At 42.0% G+C, this 24,288-nt stretch overlaps 1 pseudogene; it reads left to right on the top strand.

Annotated features, from left to right (window-relative positions):
• Positions 1-1,139: 1,139 nt before the first annotated feature.
• On the top strand, positions 1,140-1,257 carry LOC124616933 (annotated as a pseudogene).
• The last annotated feature ends 23,031 nt before the right edge of the window (positions 1,258-24,288 follow it).

The raw sequence follows: 24,288 nt of genomic DNA, 5'->3' as shown, positions 1-24,288 counted from the left end.
CATCTGGGGTCATCAGTCGCCTAAAACTTAGAACTATTTAAACCTAACTAACCTAAGGACATCAGACACATCCATGCCCGAGGCAGGATTCGAACCTGCGACCGTAGCGGTCGCGCGGTTCCAGACTGAAGCGCCTAGAACCGCTCGGCCACACCAGCCGGCCTGATGTCGCATCTCACTGGCCAAGCTCCTCTCCATAAGGCAAAAATCTAACATGAGATATTCTTCCTTTCACACTTTGGAATGTAGTGGAACGTAAATTCCAAACTGTGGTATCACCACATACTCGTACGTGTTCACATCCCGTGCGCGGAGCGATCTGTGATCGTGGGACATGTGATCATCATGTCATCAGTCCTTGCAGTTATTGGGAGTAGGTGAATCCTGATGTCGCTGCTTCTTTATTCAAGCAGATCCTCATTTGGCCTCACAAGGCTGAGTGGAACTCATTTCACATCTTCATGCCTCAGAAAAAGGAGAGTCGAACACAGATCCTTCCGCTAACCATTCGAATACGGCTGCAATACAATGTCCTTCCAACAACGTTAATTATTGCAGAGACAAAGTAAGATAAGAATTTAAAGTCATATCGGCAATTAGATCATTAGGGGCAGAACACAGGCTCGGATTACACAAAGACTGGCTACAAAACCGATCGTGAGCTTTCAATTAGAGCCGCGCCCCTTAAACTGCTTGGGGAATATCCTGGAGCTAAATTACCAGAATTGGCCGAAACCCCGCTCTTTCTGAATGCACGTCCAAGCACTACTCCATCTTGCTCGGAAAATAGAAGTGTCGAACGAAAATTCACATTTAAATGATGAACAGTGTAACTTCTCTTTACGCCAAGTAACTTGACACCCAGTATCTTTTCGTTTCGTGTACGAATTAACTTCAGGTAACATAAAATTGCGTCACAGTGAGAAGTACGAATAAAAATTGACCAGATGCTTGTATGACTCGCGAACTGAGGGTTCAGTGCAAACTTAGTCATGTGTATAGACAGTTCATCCATTCCGGGAATCGAGAATCTCCATCATTTCTGCCTGTTGTGGACATTGATATTGGCAAGATATCGGTCACAAGGATTCCAAGAGTTTCATTTCCATAGTACAAATATGACAAAGTCTTGCAGTAAGTGCAACGGCCTTTCCGCAGTGGATACACCGGTTCCCGTCAGATCACCGAAGTTAAGCGCTGTCGGGCGTGGCAAGCACTTGGATAGGTGACCATCCGAGCCGCCATGTGCTGTTGCCATTTTTCGGGGTGCACTCAGCCTCGTGATGCCAATTGAGGAGCTACTCGACCGAATAGTAGCGGCTCCGGTCAAAGAAAATCATCGTAACGCCCGGGAGAGCGGTGTGCTGACCACACGCCCCTCCTATTCGCATCCTCAGCGGAGAATGACACGGCGGTCTGATGGCCCCGATGGGCCACTTGTGGCCTGAAGGCGGAGTGATTTGCAGGAAGCAGGCGACCATTGTTATAGTAATCATTAGTTCTCCAGTCGGGCTGACTGGGTCGCAGTGGTAAAAGTCAAACATTGGGCAAGAAATTACTTTATTGCTCGCATGACGCATTTCAGAATTTATCCATCATCAAATACTCAAGGGCCGCATGGAGTGGCCGCACGGTTAGAGGCGCCTTGTCGCGAATTGCGCGGCTCCTCCCGCCGGAGGTTCGAGTCCTCCCTCGAGCACGGGTGTGTGTGTCGTCCTTAGGGTAAGTTAGGTTAAGCTGTGTTTAAGACTAGGGACCAATGACCTTAGCAGTTTGGTCCCTTAGGAATTCACACACATTTGAACATTTAGATGCTCAGCTAACGATTACTACACGTAGACATACAGTGTCAAGCTGTATGTGAAACAAACATTCGCAGACTAATCTACAAGGCGTGTTTTTTAAGTAAGTACCGTTTTGAAATTAAAAAAAAGACGTGCTAAGATATCTCAATAATTTTATTTTTACATGAAAGCCTGTACCTTAATCTACTTTTCTACATAATTTCCGTCGATATTGAGCCACTTGTCATAACGTTGTACCAGTTTTTGAATACCCTCCTCATAGAAGTCTGCCACCTGACTTGTTGAAGATGCTGACCGCCCAGGTGTTTCTTCAAGTGCAGGAACAGATGGTAGTCACTGGGCGCAAGATCGAGGCTGTACGGAGGATGATCTCGAGTTTCCCATCGAAAAGATGTGATGAGATCTTTGGTCTGATTCGCCACATGCGGACGGGCATTGTCTTGCACCAAAACGATGCCCTTGCTCAACTTGCCACGTCTTTTGTTCTGAATTGAACGGCGCAGATTGTGCAATGTCATACAGTAAGCTGCTGCATTGATTGTCTCATTACAAGGCAGAAATTCCACAAGCAATACTCCATTTCTGTCCCAAAAAACTGTGCACATGATTTTCCGGGCAGAAATTGTTTGTTTAAACTTCACTTTTCTGAGTGAATCTGAATTCCGCCCTTCCATGGACTGTTGCTTTGATTCTAGTGTGACGTAGGCCACCCATGTTTGATTGCCCATAACAATTTTGCTTAAGAAATCGTCACCGTCGTTGTGGTACCGCTCAAGGAAAGTCAATGCACTGTCTAAACGTTTGGTTTTGTGCACATCCGTCAACATTTTCTGTACCCAACGCGTGCACAGTTTTCGGTAATTCAAGTGCTCGATCACAATGCCATACAAAACGCTACGAGAAACGTTAGGAAAGTCATCCTGCAAGGAGGAAATCGTAAAGCGTCTGTTTTCTCTCACGTTATTTTCCACTTCCTGCACCAAACTTTCATTAATGACCGAAGGACGCCCACTCCGTTGTTCATCATGCACATTTATGCGGCCATCTTTAAATGCTCTCACCCACTTTCTTACAATTCCATCACTCATAATGTTTTCTCCGCAAAATGCACAGATCTCACGATGAATATCGATCGCTTTTAGGCCTTTAGCACTAAGAAATATTATAGCAGCCCGTACTTCACAGTCGGTGGAACTCACGATTATCGGAGGCATCTTAAACACTCAGTACAGAACGAAATTAAGGAAGAATCAGACTGTAATGGAGTCAGTGCGTAGACAGATGTGGGTACCCAGTGCGCATGCGCAGAACGCCGACCGCGGCGCTGCGGTGTGCCAAAACAGTACTTACTTAAAAAACACGCCTCGTAGACATCTGATGACATACACTCCTGGAAATGGAAAAAAGAACACATTGACACCGGTGTGTCAGACCCACCATACTTGCTCCGGACACTGCGAGAGGGCTGTACAAGCAATGATCACACGCACGGCACAGCGGACACACCAGGAACCGCGGTGTTGGCCGTCGAATGGCGCTAGCTGCGCAGCATTTGTGCACCGCCGCCGTCAGTGTCAGCCAGTTTGCCGTGGCATACGGAGCTCCATCGCAGTCTTTAACACTGGTAGCATGCCGCGACAGCGTGGACGTGAACCGTATGTGCAGTTGACGGACTTTGAGCGAGGGCGTGCAGTGGGCATGCGGGAGGCCGGGTGGACGTACCGCCGAATTGCTCAACACGTGGGGCGTGAGGTCTCCACAGTACATCGATGTTGTCGCCAGTGGTCGGCGGAAGGTGCACGTGCCCGTCGACCTGGGACCGGACCGCAGCGACGCATGGATGCACGCCAAGACCGTAGGATCCTACGCAGTGCCGTAGGGGACCGCACCGCCACTTCCCAGCAAATTAGGGACACTGTTGCTCCTGGGGTATCGGCGAGGACCATTCGCAACCGTCTCCATGAAGCTGGGCTACGGTCCCGCACACCGTTAGGCCGTCTTCCGCTCACGCCCCAACATCGTGCAGCCCGCCTCCAGTGGTGTCGCGACAGGCGTGAATGGAGGGACGAATGGAGACGTGTCGTCTTCAGCGATGAGAGTCGCTTCTGCCTTGGTGCCAATGATGGTCGTATGCGTGTTTGGCGCCGTGCAGGTGAGCGCCACAATCAGGACTGCATACGACCGAGGCACACAGGGCCAACACCCGGCATCATGGTTTGGGGAGCGATCTCCTACACTGGCCGTACACCACTGGTGATCGTCGAGGGGACAATGAATAGTGCACGGTACATCCAAACCGTCATCGAACCCATCGTTCTACCATTCCTAGACCGGCAAGGGAACTTGCTGTTCCAACAGGACAATGCACGTCCGCATGTATCCCGTGCCACCCAACGTGCTCTAGAAGGTGTAAGTCAACTACCCTGGCCAGCAAGATCTCCGGATCTGTCCCTCATTGAGCATGTTTGGGACTGGATGAAGCGTCGTCTCACGCGGTCTGCACGTCCAGCACGAACTCTGGTCCAACTGAGGCGCCAGGTGGAAATGGCATGGCAAGCCGTTCCACAGGACTACATCCAGCATCTCTACGATCGTCTCCATGGGAGAATAGCAGCCTGCATTGCTGCGAAAGGTGGATATACGCTGTACTAGTGCCGACATTGTGCATGCTCTGTTGCCTGTGTCTATGTGCCTGTGTTTCTGTCAGTGTGATCATGTGATGTATCTGACCCCAGGAATGTGTCAATAAAGTTTCCCCTTCCTGGGACAATGAATTCACGGTGTTCTTATTTCAGTTTCCAGGAGTGTATGAGTTCTGAAACGCATCATATGAGCAATGAAGTCATTCCTTGCCTGACGTTTGACTTTTACCATTGCGACCCAGTCAGCCCAAGTGGAGAACTACTACTGACTGTCTGAATCGCAAGTTTGACGTCGGATAACAAATAATAAAAGACGTATTTTTTTGGTCATATTATTACTAATTAACAATTTTCGTTGTTTTTTCGTTTACTTGTACAGTGAAACCTTACTTCTTTCCAAATTTCATCATTGTAGATAACAGAAAGTACCATACAAGTTTTGATAACTGAGTTTGCGAGTATCAAAATACGTGACATAAACAGCCGTACCTTTTGATTGCATTGACTTAGAAGCTTCAAGTTTTTACAGCCTCAAGGGACCATAGATCTCAAACTGATACGTTTACCCGTTCCTGAGTAAGAACGTTTTTTAACTGTCAGACAGACAGACAGACAGACTTTCCGTTTTTACGGACTGTGGCACGGAACCCTAAAACATATCCATACCTTATTGTTGATTCTTTTGGAATATTTGTCAATGATAGTGCCTTCTTCTCCTCAGGCTTTGCATTGCTGCAAATGTTTTGGTTATACGTTGGTTTTCTTTCCGAATGAAAAAGGTAATGATTTCAGTAAGTACGTCCATGATTTTCCTCGTTAATATTTTCACTACTCAATCTCGAACTGAACCTCGAGGGGGCTTCAAAAAGGAAAGTTATACATGTCGCCCCACGAAAAGACCCTTGTGCAACACTAGTGGCATATTGTCGATGAGAGTACATGTTCTTGGTTTCCTGAACACACAGTTCTGCTGCAGTAAGGATGAAAGGTGCATCATAGCTTGGGAGTGAAACGGCATGGCAGCTGGAAACGTAATCCAAAGCTGAAGTACGTGGGACAATAGGATTATTTTGGGCGAAACACCTAAATTGCACACAGATCGACCCTGGAAATTCTGGCGGTGTATGGACCAAATGCAGTGTCCCATTCAGCTGTAATGAAATGGTGCCAACAATTTCACCAACGCAGCACATACGTCGGTGGAAGGCCATTGATATCGACAACAGGCGACAATGTCCAACCAGTCGAGGATCTGATATGCAGCAGTTGCAGATTGTTCGACGGTGAACATGTTCACGCAGCGCTTCTCGAATGGTTCCGTGACCAAAGAGATATTTCTGTTGTTGGGGAGCTGGTACAACCAGCCGATCGTTGTTTACAGAGAGTCATGTTGAAAAGTAGTATCATAAATACGTTATTTTGAACTGTAGAGCAGCATTCAATAAAAGTTACTTGGCTCGCCATAGTAATGTATAAGTTACTTCTTGAAGTCTCCTCATGCAACTGAAACTATTATAAACTGATTCGCAGTCTCACTTAAAATTTCTTATTGAATGATCCTTGACATTTCTGGCACAAGTAGCTTATGGTAACGATTACTATCAGTGAGGCATTTATAAATTATTTTTAAAACATTACTTTCTTTTAACATTGTATCACTTTCAGTTTACATAGTAACAAATGAATTTGTAATTTATTGAAAAAATTTTAAGATTGGTTTTGCAATGCACACGTTTATTTTTTCCTTCAAACATATAAATTTCGCTTGATATTGTTGAAACAACAAATTTACAATTCTGTGAGGCAAACTACACTAAAACCTTGCATTTCGTTGAGGAACTCTAAAATGAACGATATTTTCCAATAGTAGTATTTTTTTCCTTGAGCACATAAATTTCGCTTGATATTGTTGAAACAACAAATTTACAATTCTGTGAGGCAAACTACAGTTAAACCTTTCATTTCGTTGAGGAACGCTAAAATAAACAATATTTTCCATTAATATGACTTATGTACATAATTTTCATAACAGTGCTGTCCTCTTATTAATTATACTATTTTAATTTCTACAAACAAAAAGTTGTACCGCCCACAAAAGCTGTCACAACTAAAAATGTTATACCTCTGGATTCACGATGTACAAGTATAGAGGGCGAAGAAAAAGATGCAGCACTTCACGGCCAGCATGCGATTCCTCCTTTCAATTCAAGACAAAAGCGTGTCTAGAAAAACTTACTACCGCCAGCAGGACTAATAGAAATGCGATTTAAAAAACGAGGCTCTCGCAATGCTGTAAATATGTGCATAAAATTGTCTCCATCTACACCTCCACAATGCTGTACCTTGTGTATTTCTTTCTGTTACTGTTACCTTTATTTAAACATTGAGACATAACATCTTACCGATGTAAACGATCAGTTTGTTGCGTCCATGACACAAATAAAGAAAACTGAAAATATCAGTAGACATTGTAACATCGTCTGTATGCAGTGAGGTACAAAAAACTCAATACGTAGGCTACAACAGATTGCACATTCTGCTACAGACAATTATTCCATTCTATACGTTTGATGACCATGCTTATTTTCACAGACCCGATACATATACGTTAAGAGCAACGTTCATTTCAGAGATGATGTTCAAAGTGACCACATTGTGTCAAACACTTCACCACTCTTGGATCATACTTCGGTGGACCCTACGTAACACACCTGCATCCACCGCTGCCGAAGTGGCATGCAAGCGACCTGTTAGGTCGTACGGCTGATCCCAGCGGAGGTTCGAGTCCTCCCTCAGGCATGGGTGTGTGTGTTTGTCCTTAGGATAATTTAGTTTAAGTAGTGTGTAAGGTTAGGGACTGATGACCTTAGCAGCTAAGTCCCATACGATTTCACACACATTTGAAAATTTCATTTTATTAGGTCGTAAACATCCACTGATGCAGTGCTATAAACATGTTCCTTTAAGCGTCTCCCACAAATAAAAATCTAGTGCATTAAGGTCTGGGGAACGTGGAGGCAAGAACACTGGACTTCCATGATCAGTCCATTTCCCTTCAAACGCTTCATTTAGATAGTTAACCACCAAGGTTGTACATACATGGAAGAACCCTGGAGATAATAAAAGGTATCAGATAGATTATATAATGGTAAGACAGAGATTTAGGAACCAGGTTTTAAATTGTAAGACATTTCCAGGGACAGATGTGGACTCTGACCACAATCTATTGGTTATGAATTGTAGAATAAAACTGAAGAAACTGCAAAAAGGTGGGAAATTAAGGAGATGGGACCTTGATAACAGACTAAACCAGAGGTTTTAGAGAGTTTGAAGGAGAGCATAAGGGAACAACTGACAGGAATGGGGGAAAGAAATATAGTAGAAGGAGAATGGGTAGCTCTGAGGGATGAAGTAGTGAAGTCAGCAGACGATCAAGTAGGTAAGAAGACGAGGGCTAGTAGAAATCCTTGGGTAACAGAGGAAATATTGAATTTAATTGATGAAAGGAAAAAATATAAAAATGCAGTAAATGAAGCAGGCAAAAAGGAATACAAACGTCTCAAAAATGACATCGACAGGAAGTGCAAAATGGCTAACCAGGGATGGCTAGAGGGCAAATGTAAGGATGTAGAGGCTTATCTCACTAGGGGTCAGATAGATACTCCCTACAGGAAAATCAAAGAGACCTTTGGAGAAAAGAGAAACTCTCGTATCAATATCAAGAGCTCAGATGGAAACCCAGTTCTAAGCAAAGAAGGGAAAGCAGAAAGGTGGAAGGAGTATATAGAGAGTCTATACAAGGGCGATGTACTTGAGGACAATATTATGGAAATGGAAAAGGAGGTAGATGAAAATGAAATGTGAGATATGATACTGCGTGAAGAGTTTGACAGAGCACTGAAAGACCTGAGTCGAAACAAGGCCCCCGGAGTAGACAACATTCCATTAGAACTACTGACAGCCTAGGGAGACCCAGTCCGGACAAAACTCTACCATCTGGTGAGCAAGATGTATGAGACAGGCGAAATACCCTCAGACTTCAAGAAGAATATAATAATTACAATCCCAAAGAAAGCAGGTGTTGACAGATGTGAAAATTACCGAACTATCAGTTTAATAAGTCTCAGCTGCAAAACACTAACGCGAATTCTTTACAGACGAATAGAAAAACTGGTAGACGCCGACCTCGGGGAAGATCGGTGTGGATTCCGTAGAAATACTGGAACACGTGAGGCACTACTGACCCTACGACTTATCTTAGAAAATACATTAAGGAAAGGCAAACCTACGTTTCTAGCATTTGTAGACTTAGAGAAAGCTGTTGGCAATGTTGACTGGAATACTCTTTCAAATTCTAAAGGTGGCAGGGATAAAATATAGGGAGCGAAAGTTTATTTACAATTTGTACAGACACCAGATGGCAGTTATAACAGTTGAGAGGCATGAAAGGGAAGCAGTGGTTGGGAAGGGAGTGAGACTGGGTTGCAGCCTCTCCCCGATGTTATTCAATCTGTATATAGTGCAAGCAGTAAAGGAAACAAAAGAAAAATTCGGAGTAAGAATTAAAATCCATGGAGAAGAAATAAAAACTTTGAGGTTGGCCGATGACATTGTAATTCTGTCAGAGACAGCAAAGGACTTGGAAGAGCAGTTGAACGCAATGGACATTGTCTCGAAAGGAGGATATAAGATGAACATCAACAAAAGCAAAACGAGGATAATGGAATGTAGTCGAATTAAGTCGGGTGATGCTGAGGGAATTAGGTTAGGAAATGAGACACTAAAAGTAGTAAATAAGTTTTGCTATTTGGGAAGCAGAATAACTGATGATGGTCGAAGTAGAGAGGATATCAAATGTAGACTGGCAATGGCAAGGAAAGCGTTTCTGGAGAAGAGGAATTTGTTAACATCGAGTATAATTTTAAGTGTCAGGAAGCCGTTTCTGAAAGTATTTGTATGGAGTGTAGCCATGTATGGAAGTGAAACATGGACGATAAATAGTTTGGACAAGAAGAGAATAGAAGCTTACGAAATGTGGTGCCACAGAAGAATGCTGAAGATTAGATGGGTAGATCACGTAACTAATGAGGAGGTATTGAATAGAATAGGGGAGGAGAGAAGTTTGTGGTACAACTTTACAAGAAGAAGGGACCGGTTGGTATGGCATGTTCTGAGGCATCAAGGGATCACAAATTTAGTATTGGAGGGCAGCGTGGAGGGTAAAAATCGTAGAGGGAGACCAAGAGATGAATACACTAAGCAGATTCAGATGGATGTAGGTTGCAGGAAGCACTGGGAGATGAAGAAGCTTGCACAGGATAGAGTAGCATGGAGAGCTGCATCAAACCTGTCTCAGGACTGAAGAGCACAACAACAACAACAACAACAGCAACCACATTCATTACAAAGTGTAGCAGCGCACCATCATCCTGAAACCATTGCTGTCGCCAAACACCAAGCGGAACATTTTCTAATGCTTCAGGCAAAATATTGCAAAGAAACGTACGGTACAGAAGCGCATTCAACTTGCCTGACAACAGGTAAGGGCCCTAAAGCATTCCTCCCACGATTCCAGCCCACAGGTTTATGACAAAGCGTTCCTGAAAGCCACGTTCACGGGTTACATGTGGGTTGTGTTGCGACCACTAATGGCTGCTGTAAAGGTTTGAAAATACCTTCACTAGAGAAACTACAATCGTCGGTCCATATCTCGTTATTTATAAAAAAAAAAAGTTCGTTATCCTCCACTTGGACCAAAAGCCACTGACAAAACTGTAATCGTCGAATGCAGTCTTTTGACTGCTGGTGTTAACGTGTAATGATATGGGTGCAGTTTTATCTCATGCAACACTTAAATAACCAGTCTTTGAGACATCTAGTCCCCGGACGATCTCTGTCCATTACTTGTGGACGAATGTTATCGGATTCCCGAAGGCGTTGCTCCAAGCGTCGAAAAACATTCTTATCGGGTGGCGACTTTGAGGGTACAGTGCAGCATACGCACGAGCAGCAGCAGGAGATTGGTTATCGGATGCACCAGGAACCAAATGCATACCGACGTATTCATAGTTTGTGTGCTTCCATCGGGAAGCCACCCGACATGAACGTCGGAGGACCAGTTATGGTTATGCATTTCATGGTTAATTGACACATGAGTGCAGTTTAATGGATCCCACTGTCATGTGACAGGTTATTGTCATGTTACAAAATGAAATCCTTCTTATAAACGATGAGAACTAGGGAACGAAAGTTTAAAAAGAGAAAAAAAATGAACCTGACAGGGATTCGAGCCATAGTTCTGTGGTAGATTGGGTTTTGATGTGCCAACTATATACTCAATGAGCTTCGACAGCTGACAAGGTAGTGTGGGGTGATACACGTTTCTCTGTATATTTCGGTGCGCTACACGATGTAACAGTGTTACCAGTTCCTTGCTTTCATACATGTGTTTGTTAAAATGCACCTAATCTGACTTTGCTAGCCGGCCAGAGTGGCCGTGTGGTTCTACCCGCTACAGTCTGGAACCGGGCGACCGCTATGGTTGCAGGTTCGAATCCTGCCTCGGGCATGGATGTGTGTGATATCCTTAGGTTAGTTAGGTTTAATTAGATCTAAGTTCTAGGCGACTGATGACCTCAGAAGTTAAGTCGCATAGTGCTCAGAGCCATTTTGACTTTGCTAGATAAATTTTTATCTTGAATCTGGATGAAGAATCGCATGCCGACCTCCAAGTGCGACATTTTTCTTCTCCCTGTATATGAAAGGCCGACGGAATTTTCCTTCATAATTAAGTAATATTCATTTAACTGCTCTTCGTAATTTATCGTTCCTCGATTCGTTTCAACTACTTTCGTACAGCAGAGAAACGACAAATCTAAAATCCAGCTCATTACAATTTTAATTATTGTCCATTAATTCATTACTGTTGGAAGAGGTGTCATGTATCACCATTATTACAAGATAATAAAACAATAATGAATTCCATTACTTTTACACGATTAATGTGTAAGTTAGGGATCAATGGAAGTAGCTTCACAGTCTGCAACTAACTTTAAAGTTCATGGCAGGAGGTACTTTCCATTGTACAGTGTATTAGGTTTCCTTACTGTTCAATTCGCGTGTGGATTGAGCAAAGAACAATTGCCTAAAGGACTCTGTACTCATGGTACTTAGTCTAATATTATCTTCGCGGTCTCTGCTCATACATAGGATGACTGTAGTATATACCTAGATTCTCGACTTAACACTAGGTGTTAATACCTTGTAAGTATATTTTCGCGTGGTTTTTTTCGTCCCTCTTCAATCGTATGCCCTATCAGGTTGTTCAGAATGTCCGTGACGCACAACCGTGGGTCAGACAAACCTGTGACCATTCATGCTCTCCCCACTCTGTGTTCGTTCAATGTTCCCTATTAGACCTATTTGTTCTCGGTGCTATACACTTTAGCAATAATCTACCACTGATCATGCGAAAGTTTTGAAAGCAATCTCCTTTCCTGGTTGACTGCATTTTTGCAGGCTCATTTTGAGCCTATGTGACCATTCCATTTCATATCCCAACAAAATAGTGCTATTTTATGAGTTGTTTGATTCCATTTGGGACTCATTAATAGTGTAGTCACATAATAATTTTTGGTGTTTTGTGAAACATATTATTATACATTTCTGACTGTTTGCAGCATGTTGCCAATCTCTCCACAACTGCATTTTCTGCATAAAGTCCTTTGCACAGCTGCATTGTCCGTAAAAAGTCTTACATTGTAATTAATATTGCTTTTCATGTCATTAATATGCTATATCAACAGAAAGAACCCTGAAACACTTTCCTTGGGAGTATCTGAGGTTATTATCGCATTTGTCAATGATTTTACATCTAAGATAACATGCTGCATCCTCACCAGTAGAAAGCCTCAATACAGTGTCCGGTTACAAAACGCTTCTGTATTCAGGACACATTATTCCTGTAAGCTGATTTTCCCCCAAGCTCCCATGACTGATTAGTGAATGGAACTGTGCAGAATAAACCAGTTTCGTCATTTATAAAAGACATGTGGCAGAGTTCATGTGCACTGCAAATGAAGCTGTGTTAAGGCGTTTCGTAAATTCTAGGGTGTGTGTTTCCTAATGAAGGTTGAGATCTATCTTCGGTTACAGAAAGTACTTCTTGTATTTCACGGTTTGAGTGCACTACGAGTATTTCTATGGTATGAGGAGTTCTGAGGGTGCTGTCAAAATTTAATTTCAACACCCCCTCTGTTTATTTTTTCAGATACTAAATTAGCTACTTTTCAGTAATAGGACTCGTAATACTTTTCATTCTCGTACTTGTATCATCTCCAAAGATGATCAAATTTGCATCTTCCGTCAATGGAAGCAGAAGATCACTCATGTATGTCAAAAGCAACTAGTCCAAAATAGAACTTTCTCAGATACCATGTCAAATTGCTTGTGCCAATGGCTATGTTTTCGACATGAAGCTCATTCACTTACCTTTATTTCATGTAAATAAGATAAAGACCATGCATCTGTGGTGTCTGCAATTCAATCACATTTTACTTTCTGAATTGGGGATCAACTTTCACACAGTCAATGAAATGAAAAAATAAATCAGTCACAGCTGAAACTACCACGCTCATCACTACTCGCAGATGAATTAGTCACATATCGCAGTGGACAAACTCACTCATATTGTACGTAAGAATGACTTTTTGCCCAGCAAGATGGATAGCGAGTTAGCTTGCAGGATATACACGAGTCTAAACAGAACCGAGTCCACCTTGCCGTTGATCTGGTAAACTGATCACCATGAAATTGATACTGAGGAAGTTTACACACTCGTAACAGATTGCCTAAGTATCTCTGTCACGGAGAAACAACACTAAAACTACTACTATGCGGAAACAAACAGAACAAAATGTACACTTACCGCAAACAAGCAATGTTCAACAGCGTAAACAACAATGTGGCGATAAAAATGACTTTCAAACACTGAAGTTTGTAATTGCTAAACACACGGTGGGAGAACACCTATCTTCTGCAGATACTTGAACACGGAATTATTCTCCGAAAGAAAGATATTACGTAAATATTTTCGGACGATATAATTTTTACATACAAGCTTCATTATCACCTAGATAGAGAGGGACGTAAAAAGTGTGAAATTAGTGCTTTAGCATAGGTTACATAACTATCTGTATTTATGCAAGATTTCTCATAACGAAACAATTGTATTATGCATTTGATTTTACTTTTCTTAAACACATTTATACAAAGTATTTACAATCACTGCCGGTTTTGGTCATGCAAGTGCCGATTTCTGAATTTTCAGTGGGCACGAAGAAGAAGGTTACATTAACATTTCTAAAAATTTTCTGGTTCTACTTGTGTGCGAGGTCGAGTTCAAAGCAAAATGCACTACCTCAAAAATGAAGCACCCACAAGGGGAAGAGGAAACGAATGATACTTCACATGTTGAGAGGGTATTTGATGTTATTTCAGTGATTACAGTATACACTTATCGGACTGACGTTTCTCCCCCTCTTGAATGGATAGATACACTGACTGGATTGAAAAGGATGAACAGTTGTATTCTCTCTGGCCCATAACTTCTGTCACTGGTCCTTGATATCATGAATACTGGCACTTGGACAGAGTTGACATCCGAATTGGTGACAGATATGTTTTGCAAAGATACGTTTTGCAAAGAAGGGGAAGCAGAAAGGTGGAAGGAGTATATAGAGGGTCTATACAAGGGCGATGTACTTGAGGACAATATTATGGAAATGGAAGAGAATGTAGATGAAGATGAAATGGGAGATACGATACAGCGTGAAGAGTTTGACAGAGCACTGAAAGACCTAAGTCGAAACAAGGCCCCGGGAATACACAACATTCCATTAGATCTACTGATAGCCTTGGGAGAGCCAGCCCTGACAAAACTCTACCATCTGGTGAGCAAGATGTATGAGAGAAGCGAAATACCCTCAGACTTCAAGAAGAATATAATAATTCCAATCCCAAAGAAAGCAGGTGTTGACAGATGTGAAAATTACCGAACTATCAGTTTAATAAGTCAGGACTGCAAAATACTAACACGAATTCTTTACAGACGAATGGAAAAACTGGTAGACGCCGACCTCGGGGAAGATCAGTTTGGATTCCGTAGAAATGTTGGAACACGTAAGGCAATACTGACCCTACGACTTATCTTAGAAGACAGATTAAGGAAAGGCAAACCTACGTTTCTAGTATTTCTAGACTTAGAGAAAGCTTTTGACAATGTTGACTGGAATGTTCTCTTTCAAATTCTGAAGGTGGCTGGGATGAAATATAGCGAGCGAAAGGCTATTTACAATTTGTACAGAAACCAGATGGCAGTTTAAAAGTCGAGGGGTATGGAAAGGAAGCAGTGGTTGGGAAGGGAATAAGGCAAGGTTGTAGCCTATCCCCGACGTTATTCGCTCTGTATATTGAGCAAGCAGACAAGGAAACAAAAGAAAAATTCGGAGTAAGAATTAAAATCCACGGAGAAGAAATAAAAACTTTGAGGTTGGCCGATGACATTGTAATTCTGTCAGAGACAGCAAAGGACTTTGAAGAGCAGTTGAATGGAATGGACAGTGTCTTGAAAGGCGGATATAAGATGAACACCAACAAAGGAAAACGAGGATAATGGAATGTAGTAGAGTTAACTCGGGTGATGCTGAGGGAATTAGATTAGGAAATGAGACACTAAAAGTAGTAAAGGAGTTTTGCTATTTGGGGAGTAAAATAACTGATGATGGTCGAAGTAGAGAGGATATAAAATGTAAACTGGCAGTGGCAAGGAAAGCGTTTCTGAAGAAGAGGAATGCGTTAACATCGAGTATAGATATAAATGTCAGGAAGTCGTTTCTGAAAGTATTTGTATGGAGTGCAGCCATGTTTGGAAGTGAAACGTGGACGATTAATAGTTTTGACAAGAAGAGAATAGAAGCTTTCGAAATGTGGTGCTACAGAAGAATGCTGAAGATTAGATAGGTAGATCACATAACTAATGAGGAGATTTTGAGTAGAATTGGGGAGAAGAGAAATTTGTGGCACAACTTGACTCGAAGAAGGGATCGGTTGGTAGGTCATGTTCTGAGGCATCAAGGGATCACCAATTTAGTATTGGAGGGCAGCGTGGAGGGTAAAAGTCGTAGAGGCAGACCAAGAGATGAATACACTAAGCAGATTCAGAAGGATAGAGGTGGCAGTAGGTACTGAGAGATGAAGAAGCTTGCACAGGATAGAATATCATGGAGAGCTGCATCAAGCCAGTCTCTGGACTGAAGACCATAACAACAACAATGTTTTGCCGCAAAATGGCACCACGATATAATCGCATGAGGGATAACACATGAGGTCGCAGAATGTCCGTGATCTACTAATGGAGTCAGAGTTCCCTCAGCTATTACCAGTGAGTATGAGTCGACAAGTGAAGTCATACTCGATGGCTCCCCACACCGTAATGGAAGGCGTAACACCTCTGTGCCTCTCCTAAACATTGGAAGAATAGAAATTCTCCCGAGGTCGCCGCCACACTCACCGACGATGGTCATTCGCAGCACCTGAGAACAGTAATTTTTCGCTGATCACTGTGTGTGCCATTCATCAGCACTCCATGAGTCCCGGTCACGGGCGTTGAATGTCGTCGCCGCATCACTGAGCTATAAGGATGCCGCAGATGGCGATCAAAAGAAATCGCACCCCATACCATCAGTCCCGGCTGTCGGCCCATATGGCGGACGACAGTCTGGTCCGTATCCCACCGCTTCCAGGGCGTCTCCGGACACGTATTCCTGCTCATTGGTGCTCAGTTCGAAGCAGGACTCATCACTGGAGACGATTCTACTTGAATGAGATCCCAGGCTCAAGACATGTCTCGAGACACCCTGAACAGCAATGGGACACTTCCTTAACTGTCGCCCGCGATACGGCCCGACAACCAGGAGTGATGGTCTAGGGGCTCTTTCATTTCATAGTAGGACCCCTAGGTCGCAATTACGGCAGTCTTACAGCACGGCAGTACGTCGACGATATTATGTACTTTACTTTTCAGCAAGATAATGGCCGCCCACATACGACGAGAGTTTATACTGCTTATCTTTGTGCTTGCTACACCCTACCTTGGACAGCAAAGTTGCCGGATGCCTCCCAGATTGAGCACGTTTGGAGCATTATGGCCAGGGCCCTCCAACCAGCTCGGGAGTTTAGCGATCTAACGCACCAGTTGGACAGGATCTGTCGAGATATCCCTCAGCAGAACATCCACCAACTATCTCACTCAGTACCAAACCGAGTAACTGCCAGAGTAAGGACCAGAGGTGAAACAGCGCGTTGGTGATTTGCTCAATTCGTGAAACTCTTTCTCTTGAATAAATCATCCAGTTTTTCTGAAACTGTAATTATTTGTTTATCTGCACCTGTAAATCATGTATTTCCGTTCCATTCAGATAATTCCTTCATGGTGCATCGCTGCCTATTCTTCTTTTTTTCGCTTGGTTTATTTTGATGTTAACAGCAGCCTGCGCATGTGACGGTAATTCCCTTGTCCGGCGGATGCTAGTCTCCCACAAATGACACAGAAGGATGGCACAAAATGTTGGATGGTATCCATTTTTTATTCTCGAAAAACAGGAGCCGATGTGAAGGGGTTGCGATGTGCCTGATGCACAGTTCCATTGCGATTGTTGAACGTTATCGACCAGAACCTTGACGACACTTGTGCCTGCCCCCACGTCCAACGATGGCCCACGGTCGTATCCGAATGCTCCACAAACCTGGATACTGCACGATTCGCCAGCCGACCAAAAGGAGACCAACAATGAGACTGCTTTCAGACGCTGCCAGGTGCTGATTTACGCTGTCTCAACCGAGTGAGCGACATCTCCATCTACATCCATACTCCGCAAGCCACCTGATGGTGTGTGGCGGAGGGTACCTTGAGTACCTCTATTGGTTCTCCCTTCTATTCCAGTCTCGTAGTATTGTTCGTGGAAAGAAAGATTGTCGGCATGCCTCTGTGTGGGCTCTAATCTCTCTAATCTTATCCTCATGGTCTTTTCTCGAGATATACGTAGGAGGGAGCAATATACTGCTTGACTCCTCGGTGAATGTATGTTCTCGAAACTTCAACAAAAGCCCGTACCGAGCTACTGAGCGTCTCTCTTGCAGAGCCTTCCACTGAAGTTAATCTATCATCTCCTTAGGATTCTTCCAATGAATCTCAGTCTGGCATCTGCTTTACCGACGATTAATTTTATATGGTCATTCCATTTTAAATCACTCCTAATGCCTATTCCCAGCTAATTTATGGAATTAACTGCTTCCAGTTGCTGACCTGCTATATTGTAGCTAAATGGTAAAGGATCTTTCTTTCTATGTATTCCCAGCATATTACAATTGTCTACATTGAGATTCAACTGTCATTTCCTGCACCATGCGTCAATTCGTTGCAGATCCTCCAGCATTCACAGAGATCACTTAGTGTCTGACGCTATATACGGCTCTTATATGGATTCTCTGTCTTAAGACTCGTCAGCCTCATTTTGTCTCGTGTTTCAGCAGATATCTAAAATTTCTTTTTTACAAGTCGTAGTTGGAGTCAGACCAGACAAATGATGCCCATGAACTCTTTCAGGCGACCCTCAGTGTCAAAGGATAGCTACGGTTTGTTTTCCGTCACAAATAAAACGATTTTAAAGCGTAATTTTACGTGCCTATTCCATAGCGCGCTCCCAGATTAGTCTCCAGCGATATTCATTTTTATCGATACGTATTAACAAGAACAGTAAAACACGAAAAATAAACAGTACTCCAGCAGGGACTGAGCAGCGCTGCTGCATAGCCGTAATTGATAGCATCGGGTTAGGAGGTACTGTTGTTTCAGGAGTACTGTTTATTCTTTGTGTTTTGCTGCCCCTTTAAATACATATTGATAAAACGAATATCACACTAGACCGGTGTTTTCCTAATTTTCTGAAGCCTTTACCCATGGGTGCTACCTATAACTCCTCTTCAGGAAAGAAAGCGAACTACCCACATTGATGACAGTCACTTGTTACAAAATATGCTTCCTCTGCACCGCCACTCTTCCCAGCGACTCTTGCTTCATCCACAATATACATCCCCATTTAAAAGCAATCGAATTAAAATACGTGCGCTACACTTACTGTTTGTAAATTATTTCATTGCTGGACTCCTTACTTCTGAACTGGTATACACTGGAAGACCTAGGCCCAAAATTCTTATGTCTGACAACTACTACTGATAATAACAACACTGTGATGGCCCTGCAGTAATTTAGTACCCATTAAGTAGTCACTGTTGTGTCATTGCGTCAAACAGGCGGATTATGTGTTGCCAAATGAATAATGAAGAAATTTGTGATCCATTGTGGAACTGCCTACTTCTCAGAGAAGGCATTTTGATTAGATATTAAAGCATATGTGAAGTACACATCTCAATTTTTCTGTCATAGATGTGTGGTACAAAATAAAAAGTTTGTGCGTAAAAATTGGATTGTGTGAGTTTCATAAGCTTTAACCTCAAGCAAACTGTGACATGAGTTAATGTTCGTGTTTGAAAAGAAGATAAGAACTAGTAACTTAGCAATTAATATTACAGTCTTACGAAACAATGACACTAATAATGATCTTTAAAAACATAATTTGTTTCGTGACCGTGACATAATCGAATTCTTTTGTTTTTACCTCGTAAAAAAATTCATTTTACCTGTCAGGGGGCAATTACTTCCATGCTGGGAACCACTGCACTAGACTAACCTGGGACCGCCCTGTTGAATGTAAAACTGTGCTTTAAAAATAATTTTGTTTGAAACGGGAAACAGTCCGACATTTACCTTTGACACTGGCAGCCGCATGAAAGAGGTGATGAGCAGTATTTGTTTGGTAAGATTCCGGTTACACGTTGCAAAAACTGAACTACAAATATCTTTCGAAACTCGAAAGAAAATGTGCCGGACTACTCTTAGGAGATACACCCGATATACTCCATGACACCTGCTAACAACGCTAAATACATACAACCCTAATGAACCGTGGTGGCTGTTGTACCTTTCACGGTGAATTACTGCTGTAATTAGTGTACGTGCAAAAAATTACTCTGACATTCGACCATGTCTTCTGGGTGTCATCCTTTTTTTGTCGGGCAGTGTATACGAAATTAATACCCATATTTCACGGATGGCATATAGCAAACAAAGCGTTCATGACATTAATTATCATACTAAATCAGAAATTAAATTATCGAGGCAAAACAGTTAGTGACTCATATGTCGTACTATTGAGACTAGATGCTCTCGTCCTCTACACAACAACGCAGAAATTGATAAATCTTTAAATGTAAAAAAAAAAAAGAAAAAGAAAAACACGCTGCAACTGTAATAACAAACCATTTACGATTAACGGCTACTTTATCTTTCAAAGATAATATGTCTGTCCAGATAAAATCTGAAATTATTGAATTATTTGTATATAACAGTCCCCTAATTTGTCGATGAGTTTTAAAAAAAAAGAGTTAAATTTTCCTTGTTCATCACAGTTTTGTCACTGACAGTAGTTTTTTTCTTCGTGTAATCGTTCACGCAGCAAAAATGTATAATCGAGTTAGACGCTTGCATTTTTTTGTGGGCAACGCCCTAATGAAGGTAAACATGGCTGTTAACAAACAGGAATATAGCAGCTCTGTCTCTCGTTTATGTTTCGGTTACGGTGATGAGTATGTCGACTAAGCAATGTCAGAAAATTTCGTTTAGCGCAGATATTTGCTTAATGGGGAATACACTACATATTGTAGATATGTACAGTTAACCAAAATACACACTTTTTAAACAGATGTAGTGGTGAAACTGTCAATGATAAACTAAATTCCGTTATGAGCAGAAATAAAACTCACCTGACGACCTGAGATCACTTGAAAATTATGTTTTGTCAGTGTGGCGATACTAACAGGCAAATATTTTAAGGCGTACAATTCTTTTTACGTGTTATCACATGTAGTAGGTACGTTAATCGTTGTTTATTCTTTGTGTCTTTCTGCCCCTTTAAATACATGTTGATAAAACGAATATCGCACTAGACCAGTGTTTCCCAAATTTTCTGAGGCCTTTGCCCATGAGTGCGACAAGAGATTATCTAGTAACCCCCACGACTAATCTTATCAACATCAGTGGCTAACTAAATTTCAGAATGAAACAAAATTCTGTTTGAATGCTTTTGTTTTTAGGATGACGAAAGATAATCTCTGTAATTGTTTTATTATATCGTGAACTAATGATTTGGCTTATTTCTAACAATCTTTTATAGAATTATGAAACATTTAGTAGCGCACCGGGAGTGCTCCAACGCAACTCGTTCTCACGGCATACTGCCGTGCCACGTGACATGGTGTCGCCAACTCCCCACAACGACAGCATCGAAAGCACGTCACGTCACGTCACAGACTCACTCGGCTCTTGAGCGGACCCACTTTCCTCGACTTGCGCACGCACGCCACCATAGATAGCCTACCTCAAAGACGCAAAGAGAACAAGGCACAGGGACAACGATGAAAGATGGAAGTCAGAATCGATATCGCCTGGCCCCAGAAACCCACCGGCTCACAGGTTTTAAGGCTTTGTAGCATTTATTACATCCAATTTAAATAATACATCAAATGAAAGATTGATTACAAGTCTTCAACGTCAACACCATTCGTCACACATGGAGTCGAAAGGCGAGCTTTTCCCATCTCTTGATCAGTGTGTCTGGCGTAATTGTTTAACAATGCTGTTTCTGAAGTCGGGTAGATCTGCTGGTAGCGGAGGCACATACAGATGATCCCTTTCTGCAAAAAGTCTCCAGAGAGACGTCAGTGGAATTGCTAGTTCATCTCTAGCCTTCCGAACTGATTCCCTGGGGTATGCGTGAAAGACTCAGACTCGTACAACTTGTTCTTCAGTCACTTTTGGTCGTTCCCTACTCTTCCCTTTGCGCATAGGCATTCAGACGAAAGTGTGTGAATTGCTCTTTAGTTTGGTGTTGTATTTATAACTGTAAGTTGAATGTAATAAATACTGTAAAGCCTTAAAACCCGTATATTCATTTTGGAACACCCTGTACATACTTCCATAAATTTCCTTTACTTTACGCCTATGGTCACAAATTTTTTGTCATCGGACTACCAGTTTCGGTTTATAATGACCATCTTCAGATCTGCAGCAAAATATGGGGAAAAACATAAATACACTCGCATATTGTCTACAGCTAAAAACAATAAAATAGACCATAATGAAAAGTACTGCTGACATACATGCGCACTTTAAGTATGAAGAGGCATACCTGTTTTATAAAACCATGTCCTAATGTACTGGAGCCATACTATTCTCAATGTTCAGTTGAGAATAGTATGCACATTCTCCACAGCGTGCCAAAAGGCCGTGCTCTTAACTTTTTAGAGCAGCTTGCAATTTTAAAGCAAAAAAGAAAGAACCGAGAAATCTACTTAACTGGCAGAGCGAGTTCGTGCCCAATGCCTGTTTTGATTTGTTTGACAATGTTAAGCTTCAATGACTGAATACCTCTGTTTCATATAGTTTGTTGATAGTTTCACCTAGTATAGAGTTCCTTACATATTTACTTCATTTCCTTAAGTTGTGCACATAACCGTAGTGTTTTCTATATGAAGATGGTATCTGTTCTTTAGGACGTGTCCGGAAGAGCAGATACCATTGGCGATCTGGCAGCTCTCGAACAGTGAAATTACAATGAAATCCAGACCATTAGCTGCTGACAGGCGTTGATAAATATCAACGGGGACAGTTGAAAATGGGCGCCCCGACCGCGATTCGAACCCGGGACCTCCTGCGTACATGGCAGACGCTCTATCTGACTGAGCAATCGAGGATACAGAGGACAGTGCGATTGCAGGCATTTATCTCTGGCACGCTCCCCGTGAGACCCACACTTCCAACTTTCTGTCCACATACTACGTTTGTAGTGCCCCTACCCGCCATACTCATTACTCACGGCAGTGGACCTACCGATTCCCGTAAGAGTTTGAGCAATGTGAGTGCATCCTCACTGAAGAAGATCATTGGCCACTGAGCCTTATCTATATGGAGATGGTATCTGTTCTTTCGGACATGTGTTTTGGTCATCATACCCGAGGACTAGAATGTTGTTCATCTGGTAATCCCAAGGGTTTGACGATACAGGTACAGACGTGGTACGTGTAACGGCTCTCGACGGTGGAAGAACTTCGTGAGAAGATTCTCAGATCTAGTTCTATTGAATAAATTTGAGTCAATGTCTACTCGAGGAAAAACATAATTAAGCTCCAGTTACTACTACATAATCAATTCTTTTCGCCACGGCTTATCAGTGTACTGAAATATGCCAGAAACAAATCAGAATATTTAGAGGATCATCCGCGCCAATTTGAAACCCTGCTGACTTTTGTATTGCCTTCTCTGTCGTGTATGTTAAGCGAAGAAATTTCGTTCACTTCATGTGTATGGTGTAAGAAAATTTTAACTTTTAAGCATTTATTTACAGATTATCGTAACTGTAATGATTCTGTATCACAATAATGAGTTACGTATTATTTTCAAGTAACGAAATACATGTATGCGGAACTGTAAACAAGAAAACAAGAAATGGGTCTAAAAAGTAGAACAACAGTTTAAAACATAAAGCCAATACAAGTGAAATAAATAACTAGGCTAACAATGAATCTTTATATTTTGCTATTAGGCATGTTGAAAATACTCTGACAACACATTGTGTACAAGTTATTTTCCAAAAAAAGTATTTCAGAAAGCAGCTTTATTACACACCGGTGTATGTAGCTTGAAATCTTCTTTAATTTATGTTGTAACAAAGTCTTCATTTGTCAAAATTAATTGATGGTGATGGGCTATTTTGCAAAATTTCAAATTATTACAAAATTTGATTACATAATTTTTAGGAACATTTTTATATATCATCGTTTCGAACATATTACCTCCAAACCTAAGACGTAAAATTAACTTTCGGGGTGTGTTTTACCCCTTAAAAGTGAAACTGAGCACAAACAAAAAAATATATAATGTATTATTTTTCCCCTCTACACACCCGCCAAGTTTTGTCATGATCGGTTATTGACACTTGGAAATGTTCTCTTTTCAGTAAAGAATCTGAGTGCACGATTTTGCTGTTGTGAGGTAGCACAGACAGGGTGAAGCGACCGATCGTGAAGATCAGATAGTCTCCGACGAATCAGTGATTTGTATGACGGTAGGAGGCTTAAGATCAAAATTAAGTGACACGGTGTATAGAATTGCAAATGTGCTATATTAGAGAAAGAGTGATCTCTGGGATAAATTCGATGCTTCAGAAGAAGAAAAAATACGTCCACTGCAAACAAAGTGGAAGTATTCTTGTTTATTCCACCTCCACTATGATAAAACATATGTGCCCCGTCACACGGGAAACCGACACAAAACAACGTGGCTGTTACGTCCATGCGACCAGAAACCCATTACCTGTGTATTTTTTTGGTCATGGCAACTTGCTTAATTTTGTGTAGCTTATCTTTCATTACTGTAACCTTTTCGAAGACTACTGTAAATTTCTTTTAATAATGAATCACCATTTAGAGAATATACTTCATCTTGGTGTCCTGTTTTATTGTACTGTCGTCACAGAATCGGTAACGTGTCGAAAGTGTATGTATGTGCCAGCATAAATCCAGTCACATTCCACCTCTTATGTTCGACGTCAGTGTGCAATAATGAGTCAAGATGGAGGGTGGCAGCACTAGCAATGGAGGATATATAA

This window comes from Schistocerca americana, chromosome 5 (genome assembly GCF_021461395.2).
Source record: "Schistocerca americana isolate TAMUIC-IGC-003095 chromosome 5, iqSchAmer2.1, whole genome shotgun sequence".
Taxonomy (NCBI): Eukaryota; Metazoa; Arthropoda; class Insecta; order Orthoptera; family Acrididae; genus Schistocerca; species Schistocerca americana.
The sequence above is the reverse complement of the archived record's forward strand: the minus strand, read 5'-3'. Positions and strand labels throughout refer to the sequence as shown.